We start from the raw sequence: 8,898 nt of genomic DNA on the forward strand, positions 1-8,898 counted from the left end.
GCATCCCTGACAATTGTTGACACCACCCTTAGTGTTACCATTTCATTTACCGTTGAACTTGGTTCTGCTGTGGCAGTTGTCACTGTATTGTCGTTTTATGTACGCCATCCACGCTAAGTCACACATGCCCATGTGTTCTGTTAGACAGCGAGTGCCTCAGAGGCAGGAACTGGGCCCCACTTGTCTCCCAGTGGCCGTGCCTGGCACGGCCCCGATCTCGGCCAGCACACGCTGCTGCCCTTAAGAAATAATGCAGGGTTTCCTGTCCAGTCCTCACTCACCAGTGACAGCCATGGACTTTTTGCTTCATCCAGGACCTCTCTTAGGGAGTGAGGGCACTTAGCAACCATAGGAAATGCCCACTTCCCACTGAATGTCATCTAAGTATTGCCGAAATTGCCTGTTAGCCGAGAATTCTAAGATAAGTATAGGTCATCTTCCCTAACGCAAATGAAAGGTTCCATGTCCGAGGAGGAACTTGGCTGTCACACTGGATGTAGGCGAAGCCGGGCAGACGAGGGCAACGGAATTTGTGAAATAGTGACGCCTGGCAGCGGGAAGTCCGTGTTGTGCTCACGCCAGAAGGTCAGTGGAATAACTGACAATCAGTGACTGGCTTTGGACGCAGAGTGAACTGAGTCGCTGTACTCCTCATGAAATATATAGCCTTATAGTGAAGAAAAGTGACTCTGTTCCTTTCTTCTAGAAGCTTGCTCTAGAAGAGGGCGTATTTTCAGTGAGATCTTGGCAGTCTAACACAGATGATTACCTGTTATTGGGTGCTTCATCTACTGTTACAATGTGTGACAGTCGACTGGGGACCAACAGTGGCCCTGGACAACATTTGAATTGAGCCTTAGGTAACAGGAGAGTCATGCAGTCGGGAAGCGGACTCTGGGATAGACAGCAGGAGGGGCCACGTGCAGTAGGAGCAGTTCGTTTCTCGTGAACCGGCCCCAAGGGAGCAGAGCCTGAGACTTCTGACCGTCTGCGCGGGGGAAAGGGCGGTCGTCAGCCTGTGACTCACACGGGGAAGTCTGCTAAAGACGGTGTTAAGCAGTTCTGCTAGGAGTGGTTTCCCAAGCATCTTAGGGCAAATGTTTGTACTTTTCAAGTAGAAGGATCATTTTTTTAATATTAGAAAATTTTGCAGAGTCCCTCCCACACACACATAATAGTTGATCAAGAAAAATTCAAAATCAAAAAACACTATTATGAATTCAGTAATGCTTAAGTGCATTTACGTATATTCTTCAAAAAAGTATATAGTGGAAAAGTATTAGTGTGGATATGTGGTGGGGCGGGTCTAAAAACAAAGTAGCTTCATGCCCTTTGGTCCATTCATCGTCTCATTTACTTACCAAATTTTGATTGGCCACCAGCTCTGGCCCTGGGCTGATGATTGGCTGACCTCCGAGGTAGCAGAAAACACTCAGGAGACAAAGAAATGGATATGTCAGGATAGTCTCTTTGTGTCACAGACGTGACTCCAGACCTGTAAGTAAGATTTAACCATCAACTTGAAGAGAACACTTCTCAAGCAGACCTCACTGTGGGCGGAGCCAGGACGCTGCCAGCTGTGGACGCGGTCTCAGCCCCCGAGCTCAGTTCAGCGGTAGGCCAAGACCCGAGGTCCAGCCGGTTCCTGTAAGAGCTCCCTAGCTGCCCCAAATCCCCGCTGCTCTCCTGGGTTTTCAGGTACCTCATCACTGTCCTTCCTAGGGGAAAAGGGGGCGAGGCTTCCCCACCAGTGTTTCCCGTCTCTGCCTCTCAGGGTTTCCCATTCCCCCACTTTGAGCAGAACCCTTTTCTCATAATCCATCCGCCACAGTTCAGGACATTGCACTCACAAGGGCAATAGGGAAGCTGTAGAATACATCAGGTACAGGCCCTCAAAGAGTGCACTGTCTACTAGGCAGAGTCATGCTTTATAAAAAAAAAAAAAAAAAAAAAAGAGCCTAGCACTATGTGCTATTCTGGGTGCAGGGCATACGGCAACAAAGAACACAAAAATCCCTGCCCTCCTGGAGTTCACACTCTGGAGGCAGGTGGGACTGGCGGCTCGTTAATGCTAATGAGACGTGCGCAGACCCACACGGGGTGACTAGGGGAGGTGGGAAGCCGCCTTAGTCAGCATCTGGGCGGGGCCTGGGAGGGTGGGTGACGTTCTGACCTGCAGAACTGTGGATGAAGTGAAGGAGAGGCCAACCTCCCCTGGAGGGAGAAGTATTAAGAAAGGCGTGGAGATGGGGAAGGATGATGGGAGGGGCTGTGGAAATACCGTTGGAAAGTGTATGGAGCTCGGGGGCCAAGTTGGGACTGCAGCAGTGGGTGTCGGCTGCTGAGCACGTACCGTGTGCCGGGCTGTGCTGTGCTCTTCACCCGGGATGTGTGTTCAGATCCTGACTACACCCAGCTGGAAAGGCATGGGGAGACAGGCTCAGAGAGGGTGGGTGAGTGGCAGAGCCAGGATTCTAAACTAGGTCATCTGACTCTGGAGTCCAGGCTCGTGACAATGACACCATGCTGGTGCCCAAGGTCGTGCAGGGCTGCAGATCCCCGGCTGAAGAGTGTGGCCTTGATTTCACAGGTGAGGCTCAGCGCTGTCAGGAAGATGAGTCCAATGGAATGCTGTGACCCAACACGTGTTGTTTGTACTGCATTCCCCACACGGGCGGAGTGACAGATACTAGGCCTGCCAATGTGGTTTCCTGGGTGTGGAACAGGCCTGGAGGGAGGAGCCACCATGAAGCCAGGTAGGCCAAGTTCAAAGTCAGGGATGGAATCGAGCAACACCACTAAACCGGTAGCCTAATTCGCGAAGGGAGGTGGTCGTTAACCTAGGTACAGCACCCGTTCTCGGCTAAGAACGGGAGTTGCAGGCACTCCCTCCGAACTTGGTTTCCTTTCATGGGATTTCTGCCTCTGGCGCTGGTCGTGCGTCTTCCAGTCTTGCATGCTAGTCAGATTCCAATGAGCAGTTCCTTAAATGTAAGTCAAAAATTGTCCCACGGATGTCCTCAGAAAAGGGCAGTGCTCATCCCTTTCTCTCCACGAAGGTCACGAGGGAAGGACGGCTGAGAGGGAGCCTCAGGATCCAGATCCCCACACACTCAACTGAGAGCACTTGTCTAAGGACTTGGGCTGCCAGCACCCCATCCTCGTTATCGCTCACCCAGATGGCTGAGCCGGCCTGGTCTCCCCACCCCTCTTCATCCTACACACACCTGTCCGCCTCACTCTTTCGTCATGTCACCAGCCTGCTCTGAAACCTCCAGGTGTCCCCACGTGTCCCCAGATGTCCCCTACTGCAGTAGGCCCAAACCCTTCAGCCTGTGGACTTGGACTCACTCCCCTTCTGGTCCGTCCTCCCCATTCCTCCAGCTACCGCTCCCACCCCCTGCCCGGTCCCGCAGGCCTCGAACTTGCGCTCCGCCTCCCTGCGTGAGCACCGCCGAGTGCTCCCTCTGTAAAGGACGGCCACTTCCTCCTCCCCCCGCCAGGGTGCCGCGCTTCAGTCCTGCCCAAAACGAAGTCCGTTTCTAACGCCACCTGCTGGAAGAAGCTGTGGCTGCCCTTCCCATCTCAGTGTCGTCGGTCCTTCCTCAGAGCCCCCATCACTCTCAGGTTGTGTCGCTGGTGCGGGGTCACTTGTACGCACGTTGCTGAGCTCTGTGGGGACTGGAAGGGTGTCAAGACCTGATGTGTCTGTTCCATACACTCTGTGTTCCTTCCAGCCTAGGGCCTGGCACCCCACAAGTCCGTTCAGATGGAGTTAGTCCCCTACAGTCCCTAGGAAGGCTTGAGTGTGGCAGTGGCAGGGCGAGGGACTGGGGAGACCGCAAGGCTCGCTGAGATAGAGACGTGAAATTCCCATCCCGGTGACAGAGCTGGAAATGTACGAAGCTGTCCCGTTGCTGGTTGCAGTCCCTCTCGTAAGTTCAGGCAGCCAGCAAATGTCGATGTGTTTTGTAACCAGCCACCCCAAGCCAGGAAACGCTTCAGAAAGGACGGGGTATTGAGAGCCGGCTTTGTCGTGGTCAGGTCGCTCCCCTCGTGGGGACCTAAATGTGCCGTCGCGCGAAAGGACCCTGCTGTGCCCCACCAGCCTGCGAGCAGCGATCACAGCCTGGAGCCTGGGGTCAGGCACTGAGAGCCGGCCTCAAACCACATCACATAACAATGGTCACGCCCACTGCCGTGCCACTTATGCTTCCCGGGTCTCTCCACCCTCTTTTTTGCAAATGGAGGCTCACGATAATTCAGTGACATTTTATTTTTGAACTTCGAATGACTAGCTCGACTGACTTTAAGAACAGTATCTTCTTGTTCTTTGAGTAATCTTACCAGTCACTAACTACTCCTTTTAGAAATCCAGACCCCAAAGAACCACCCCCCACCCCACCCCACCCCACCCCTCCACTCCACCTTGGGCATGATGACAGTCAACTTGTCAACTTGGTATTCTACAGAATGCCTGGGAGGCAGCCTGTCCTGTGATCAGAGGAGCACTTGGGGGCAGTTATGCAGGCTGGAAGGGCAGCTCGGAATCTGCGGTTGGGAGCCCCTCCCCAGACAGGATTTTTATCCGCTCCAGGGAAAATTGTTACATGTTCTTAAAGACTTTTTCCCGTCAGCAGCTGTACTTGCTAGCAGCTGCCGACCCCTGGCCTCCGTCAGAGGTCCTGATACAGAACTTGCACTGACGGTGATCAAGGAGGCAGCTCTGGGTGAGAGTGCCTGCCCCCCCTGCTCTGCAGGAAAGGAACGTGTTCTCCCAGGAGAGTTTAATGGCCTCTCCGGGGACACGAGGAAGCTGGGCGGGGTGTGCTGGTCTTTCCTAGCCTCCGAAAGATAGCTTAAATTTAAAGAAAGTTACACAAAAGCTTGCATCATCATTGTGTGATTCAGTCCTGGACCTCAGGATTTCCTGCTGGCCACATGCACTTTTTTTTTTTTTCTTTCGTAAGTGAAGTGTGATCCAGCACAAAAGAGCACAACTCACAAATGCGCAGCTCAATGAATTTTCACAAAATGAGTGTGTCCGTGTCACTGGGACCTAGATAAAAAAAAACAGGGGGCTCAGAATTCCCCTCATTCCTCTTTCCAAGCTAACCTCTCCTGACTAGTAGTAGCACCACAGATTAGGTTTGCCCGTCTTGGAACTTCACACAAATGGGACTGTACAAGCGCATGCCCTTGCGTCTGCCTGCCTTCTCTCAGTGTTTTGTTTCCAAGCGTCACCCATGCTGTGTGTGACTAATTCTGATGCTGGTTTTTAATGCACTTGTTCTTTAAACGGGATGGTCCCCAAAGCTGCAGCTTACACTCCATCAGAGCACCGTATTCCACAGCAGACCCTTGCAGTTCCGAGTGAGGTGGTCATGCACATCCTCCGTCTGCTAGAAACGGCATTCCCGTCTACATCAATGAGGCACAAGCGCGGGGAATGATGGGTATCTGGAGAGGCACCTGGGCCCGCACTACAGCTTGAATTCCACTGAGTAAAGGAAAGGCCGTGCTTAGACTTCTGCTTCCAGTTCTTCTGAGTTTCCGGGTCTCCCAACTGCCATGGCACCGTGCTTTGGGATTCAAGGCAGCCCTTCTGCTGACGGAGTTGAGCTGGAGAGAGCGGTGGAGGCTGAAGTATCAGCAAAAGTTCAGGGAAAGCTGCACCCATGTTACGGAAGGGAACGGCTGTCCCTGCGGCGGGTTTCTGAAACGCCTCTGGGTAGCAAGGCTGTTGGCCTGTTGCTGGAAGAGAGGTGGTCTTAGGTGACCGTGGACTCTCCCGCTGGGGGGGAGGGAGCAGTGTCGGCGACACACCGCCCGTAGCACCGGCAGCGTTGCAGGAGCTCCGCTCTTCCGGGCAGACTCCGCCTGGTGTTCGCGTGGGAAGGCAGGGTGAGCCGAGGTTTTGAGAGGGGGTTGGAGTGAGGACCGAGGAGGGCCGGGGTGGCAGGGGAAGGTCTGGCTCCTGGTTGGGGGGGCTCTGTGAATCCGTGCTCCCTCGTTTGGAACCAGCTCACGCTAGTGGGATCTGCCTGGGGCCTGACCGCTTTTTGTTCTTCCTTTGTTCCTTGTTTTAAAGCATGTATTGAGCCCTCGCCTTGTGCCCAGCTTCATGCTGGGCACAGGTGTGACCGTGAGGAACAAGACTCTTAAGTCACAGGAAGCCTTGGTGACAGGAAATGCTGGTAACTGCTAAGAATCGTGAGAGAACTAGACAAGGCCCCCGTGGTAAGCTGCTTACGCCTGACAGACGAGCCAGCAGATGCCCAGGGCTCAGTGTGACAGCTCCAGGCCAAGACTCGGGGGGGAGGGGGGGGGGGAAGCCTGAGCAGGAGGAGAAGACTCATCGGAGCAGCCCCCAGCGTGAACATATGAGCAACTGGTCTTTGCGTCGATCATACATGAGGCTCTTGGTAAAGCCCTTCACGATCCCTGTCTCCTCGGAGCTCCCAGCAGCCCTTTGGGATCAGACCGCTCGCTGTCCGTCTGAAGGGCGAGGGAGCAAGTTCAGAGGAGTTCGGCCTCTCCGAAAACTCGTTCGGTCAGTTTCGCCCGCAGAAACTGTTCTCAGTGTGTCGCCCGGCCGGAAGCCGAACCGCCCCTGCCAGCACTCCAGGACGAGAAGGGCTGCCTGAGAGGCCAGAACGGATGAGCACGTCCAACTTCGTCGAAACCCCGGGAGCCCAAGGGGAAAGAAGCAAGAGGAGGCTTCAGGGAAGAGGGGAATGGTAGAGGTCACTCACTCTCCCGAGTGGCTCGTGAGAACGGGGGACAGGTTAAAAAACAGGAAGCGTTGCCACGTGCATTGGGGGCTAAGCCAGGCTTCCAAGCTGGGAAATAACGGAGGTGCTTTGCTTCCAGCCCGGAGAAGGGATCCAGGCCGAGATACCGAGATTCCCTTAGAGCAGAGGGGCGCCCTGGACAGAGGCAGCCGCTGCCGCCCCCGCTGGCAGTGAGGGCCCAGGTGCCCCGGTGTGCTGCGGGCTGCTGAGTTTCAGAGGGGAGGAACACGGGGTCTCACAACCAGGGCACTAGAAGCGAAAGGGAGCGATCCCCGCCAGTCTCCCTGAGCCTTGACTGACAAGAAAGGCACTTCCCCTTTGAACAGAGGCTGTTCTGCAGGCAGCGAGAGGGGGGGTGAGGGAAGGCGGGAGCAGACCGTTGAGGGGTTTTTCTCGTTAAGTGGCCAGAGGCAAAGATTCCGTGGAGTTAAGCCCCCTGATGAAAGGGGAGCCAGAATGACAGTGTTGGGTGGGGGGAGGGGAGGGAGGGACAGAGCCAGGGTGCCCACGGCACTGCCCGCCCCCCGCCCCCCCCGCCTCTCCCCGCCTTTCTCTCCATTAGCTCAGGCCCTCGTGTTAACAGCTCCCGGGGCTCAGCACCCACCAAATGCCAGGCTCCGAAAACCACTTCACCTGCCATCTTGTAGGGCTCTCGCAGCAGCCGCCTGGGGCAGGCACGGTCACCGCGCCCACTGCATGGAGGAGCAAACCGAAGTTCAGCGCGTCTGAACCAGGGTCTCCTGGTTTCCACCGTGCGGCGCGGTCCTGGAAATGCGGTGGAAGAATGTCTAGTCGTGGTGGAAGCACGGAACCGGAAAGGAAGGCCAGCCCCCTTCTGGGCCAGAGACGGTGGACAGGACGACGGAGCTGAGACCAGGGACGGGGCGGGGCGGGGGGGACACAGGAGCTGGGGAGGAGCAGACCCTGGAGGAGCGCGGCAGGAGAGGACCCGGCAGAGCAGGGCAGGCACACGGGGCTCAGGCACTGCCCAACGCGGCGTCAGCGGGAGGGAGATTCCAGCAGGAGGGCAGGTGCTGCGAGCATCCTCATCTCTGATAGCGAAGGTGAGAGGTTCGGCCTAGTCTCTGCCGTCGGGTGGCACACTGTCCTCTCCCCCGTCTAGTTTTCCACAGCCCTTGTCCTCGTCGAACACGCAGTCGTCTTCTGTTAGTGTGTGCCTCTCTCTCCCTAAGAGCGTGGCTCGTCCAGAAGGGCACAGGGTTGTTGCTGTTGTTTTCCCGCCATCCACTTCTGTATCCCCAGCGCCTACGGCAACGTTTGGCGCTTAACCAGCACTCAGTGCATATGTGTTGAATGAATGAGTATGCAACCGTGATATCATGACAGGGGTCTCAGGCACTGGGTCGCCCCCACTGCCCGGCAGCTCTCCCTGAGCCTGGTGGTCTCTCCTCTCCTGTCAGGCCCACCCGGTCACTGATTTCTGCAGTGCAAACAAGCAAGGTGGGCTGCACGGGGATTCTGGGAAACAGGATCAAAACCCAGGTGCTGAGCACCTGCCTCCATGCTTGGCAACAGCCAGAGAAGCGAGGTCAGGGTGGCCGTTCACAAGTGTTTACGTTGGTCAGCACTCACTGCACCTTATTACGTGAAGTTGATTAAAGGAAACAAGGGTGGACTCTCCTCCTCCGTCCTCCACAATGCCTGGGGACATCCCACCCACCGCCCCCGGGGGACTCTTCCCCCAGGGCTCCCCTCTGTGCAGATGCCGTTGTGAGGAGGAAAGGACTAAAGGACCAGCAGCAGAGGGGAAAAGGTTAGAGAGACACCCTCTCCCCGGTCCTCGTGTTTGAAATCTCTAGTGAGGCTTCCAAACAATCAGATTCTGTGACTTAATTGTAAATGGCTCTCAACTCAAGAAGGAGCCAAAGTCATGTCTGAGGTCAATGGGACTATTTGCTCTAGAAGAACTTACTTAGGGGGAAAAGGTTCCACCTCCCCGGGCATCTTTTCTTAAAGAGTCTTGGTCACCAGAGTCATCCTGCGAAGCCCTTTGACTATTGAGCGAAGGTGAGCGGTGCCTCTGGTCCAGAGTTTGACAGATAGGATGTCGGCTTCACATTAAACACGTGTGGCGGCGTGCACG

This window comes from Phyllostomus discolor, chromosome 3 (genome assembly GCF_004126475.2).
Source record: "Phyllostomus discolor isolate MPI-MPIP mPhyDis1 chromosome 3, mPhyDis1.pri.v3, whole genome shotgun sequence".
Classification (NCBI taxonomy): domain Eukaryota; kingdom Metazoa; phylum Chordata; class Mammalia; order Chiroptera; family Phyllostomidae; genus Phyllostomus; species Phyllostomus discolor.